The following is a 3,690-nucleotide window of genomic DNA, read 5'->3' as shown; positions in this document are numbered from 1 at the left end:
AAGTGTCTGAGGCACAGACATATGGGGCCTCATTTATGAAAAGTGACGCATCGCTGCGTGAAAACAGCAGTCACTTTTCACTGCGCTCTCCCTGTGACACTAACGATGCGTCATACTTACAGTATGACGCATCATGTTGCAAGGAGTTACAGCTACGTCAGTATTTGTGACGTATCTGTAGGCGCATAAGTGACGCATTGCTGGCGTGACGCAACTCCAGCAATGTGTACTTTCACTTGGGCAAGTCCCATGTTGTTAGTGCCTGCGTCAGTCTTACGCCTGCTGTGAGGCAGGCATAAGATTTTGACGCATTTGAGTCCTAGAAGTGGCGCAGTGAAATCTCATAGATTTCACTGCGTCACTTCCATGACCCTTTCTTGCGTCGATACGCCCCCCTTGCATACATTATACCTGGCGCAGGTATACTGTGGCGCAGGGTTTTACAAAATGACGCATCTCCCTAGATGCGTCACTTTGTAAATATGGTGCAGCAAGGCACATTTTTTATACTCCGCTGGTGTGTCACAAAAAGTGACGCGTCAGCGGCGTAAAAGTGAGGCAAGGGCTCATAAATGAGCCCCATGGTGGTTTGTGACATGACTGGGGGAGCGAGCGAGTGGGAGGGAACGAGCATATGAATGAGAAGTGAGGCAGAGGGCGCGCTGGTGAAGCCTCACGCTTGAATGGCTCAAATGCATTGGGGAGAATCTGCAATCCAAAACCTGTTGGTAGATTTTGCTGGTAGCCCTCTATATGTCTCGACAGCTGCAATGCGCAAGCGCATTGGTAGGTCGAGACCTAAAAACGGAAGTGCCATTAGCGAGAAAGGTTGTGTGCGATTGTGCGATAGAGGAGCACCCCTGGTGTCAGAGAGAAGCAAAATGCCTACAGCACCTGGTATTCCCAGGCGGTCTCCCATCCAAGTACTAACCAGACCCGACCCTGCTTAGCTTCTGAGATTGGACGAGATCGGGCACATTCAGGGTGGTATGGCCGTAGGCACGAGAGGCTGCCGGTCCAGGCCTCTTATGCAGACGCAGCCCGCATGGTGTCATCACCAGGCTACTTACAAGTACATTTGCATATTTCCCTTTCACACCTACCCTCTCTTTCAAACTTCCTGCTCAGAGCCAAGCACAGCCCTCTCTCGCACTTGCTTATTTGACACTTTGGCACCGACTGGGGCCGTTCTTCTTAAGGGGCCGGCACTAGCAGCAGCAAGCACCTAGCCTTGCTTCTAAGGCACTCTGCTCGGGCCACTTCTCTACATGCCTCCGGGGGCTGCAGAGACTCCCGCTCAGCAGCTGATGCTCACCACAACTCTGGGGAGGCAACTTCTTCACCCTCAAGTACTGGCTCCTGCAAATCTACTATTGTGGTTTTTTTTTAAATCAAGGACAGGGACCTCATATGCAAATAATGTCTATGCCCCACCCCTCTGTGCCTGCGTGTAGAAGAGCGAGTGAGGCGAGGGTCCGAGAAGTGCCTGGGTCCAGGGCCCTTAATGTCACCGGCCCGGCTTTCTGCCTCAGCGGCCCCCTGCTCCCGGCCTGCCTCGGACAGCCTAGAGAGGGGGGCCCAGAACCGGGGCCGGCGCAGCCCGTCAGCAGCAGCAGCTTGCAGCAGCTCCCCAGCCTTAGCTGGGGGTCCTCTGTCCTGTCTTAGGGCAGTTTTCGAGGTTAAAGTTAAGGGCCATGCATATTGTAAATCCCATGCCGGTTTCTTTGTAAATAAAATGTTTTAAAAAAAAGTAGAGTAGGCGAGCAGAATATATACTGTCATGATCAGACGCCTTTCTGTTCAAATGGGTAGTCAGGTTCCCTGTTGCCCATTTATGCACCTTTGTATGATGGAAATGTACTAATTACCACTATTTATGAAATTTAATAGATAGTCAGGTTCCCTGTTATCTATAGGGTTTTATTATTTTTTGCACTTGACATATATATGGTAACATGTATATCTGTATATACATATGTTAAGAATTCTTTGCAATTTTCTATTTTCCGTTCCTCCGGCCATTTTTACATCTGTGGCATTTTTTTCTCCCTCTCTTTAACTAGCAGCCCGTCCCGACGTTGTCCGGGTATGAATTGCTGCCGGCCAGTAGTATATTGTTTTGTAGGATTTCATTTTGATAGCATTTCTTATCTGTGACAGGCCTGTAAACCGCTCCGATTCACAGTGCACACTGCTGATGCACTTAAGAGTGCGCGGTCAGTAGTGTGTGAACTCGAGTTTCCCTACTTTATTTTCCTTGCAATATTATGTAGCGCGAACTCGACAACATGGCATGAGCACAATTTACATTACAGAAGAACACATTCATTTGTGGTAGGCACGGGGAGACAAAGCGATTTGCCTGTAATCACAGGATGTTGAGCTGATGCCGAGATTCTAACGTAGCTCCCCATCTCTAAAGGTCGCAATTCTAGAACTTGTGGTGGGAGGTGTGTCTAAAAGTGTATGTCGGTGCTGGGCATCAATGAGAGACACCTGTGCATTTTTCCAATTGGTGGTGAAAAAATATGAGTATGTTGCTGGAGATGTGGGCCGTTGTGCCACCAATGTACTTACGGGGGAGGGTAAACACCCATTATTCACCAAATTTCTTTCCGCATACCATCACTCTGCATACTTTCATTACGAAAGTACCATGATTCCGCAATGCCATTATAACGCATGGCATTACATTTTATATGCTTTTACCATGCATACATTTACGACGAAATTCGTTGTAAATGCATGAATGGTAAAAGCATGTTTTTAAAAAAATGTTTGGATAAGGCAAGTATGGGTATAGGGGTATATGTTTTGGGGTACTGAGGTATATGTTTTGGGGTGTTTGGGTATTTTAATGGTTCAGATATAGTTTTGGGTTATGGGGTACAGGGGTATTTTTAGGGTTCAGGGCTAGGTTTGGGTTTTGGGGTATAGGGGTATTTTTAGGGTTCAGGGGTAGGTTTGGGTTTTGGGGTACAGGGGTATTTTAAGGGTTCAGGGCTAGGTTTGGGTTTTGGGATACAGGGGTATTTTAGGGTTCTGGGCTACAGGGGTGGGCTTAGGGTTTTGGGGTACAGGGGTATTTTTAGGGTTCAGGGGTAGGTTTGAGCTTTTGGGGTACAGGGGTATTTTAAGGGTTATGGGCTAGGTTTGGGGTACGGGGTATTTTAGGGTTCAGGGGTAGGTTTGGGTTTTGGGGTACAGGGGTATTTTTAGGGTTCAGGGGTATGTTTGGGTTTTGAGGTACAGGGGTAATTATAGGGTTCAGGGCTAGGTTTTGGTTTTGGGGTACAGGGGTATTTTTAGGGTTTAGGGATAGGTTTGGGCTTTGGGGTACAGGGTGTATTTATAGGGTTAAGATGGTTTAGTGTTTAAGGGTGTTGGGGTATTTTATAGAGTAAGGGTGGGTTATGATTATGGGGTGCAGGGGTATTTAAAGTAGGGGTGGGCGGAATTGGCGCGAACTTTGTACAATAAATCTGCAATGTTTCGTTCCATCAGATTTCCAATTATTAAAACCGAAGCCTCATATATTCAAGGTAAAATAACAAGTATTTCTACATGCTAAAATGCATATAGTCATTTCACAAAAGTGAAATTAGCTTCCAGCAAGCAGTGAGAGAGGTGATGATTTTGAGATCAAGCCCCTGCAAACCATTATGGGACGAGATTAGCAGTGAGAAGTGA

At 47.0% G+C, this 3,690-nt stretch overlaps 1 non-coding gene across 1 annotated transcript; it reads right to left on the bottom strand.

The window, feature by feature from the left end:
* Positions 1-882: 882 nt before the first annotated feature.
* LOC147698937 (5S ribosomal RNA) lies at positions 883-1,001 on the bottom strand. The gene has a single exon (XR_015299532.1). It is a non-coding gene; the product is annotated as a 5S ribosomal RNA (ribosomal RNA).
* Between the last annotated feature and the right edge of the window lie 2,689 nt (positions 1,002-3,690).

Source organism: Lissotriton vulgaris, chromosome 8 (assembly GCF_964263255.1).
Source record: "Lissotriton vulgaris chromosome 8, aLisVul1.2, whole genome shotgun sequence".
Classification (NCBI taxonomy): Eukaryota; Metazoa; Chordata; class Amphibia; order Caudata; family Salamandridae; genus Lissotriton; species Lissotriton vulgaris.
The sequence above is the reverse complement of the archived record's forward strand: the minus strand, read 5'-3'. Positions and strand labels throughout refer to the sequence as shown.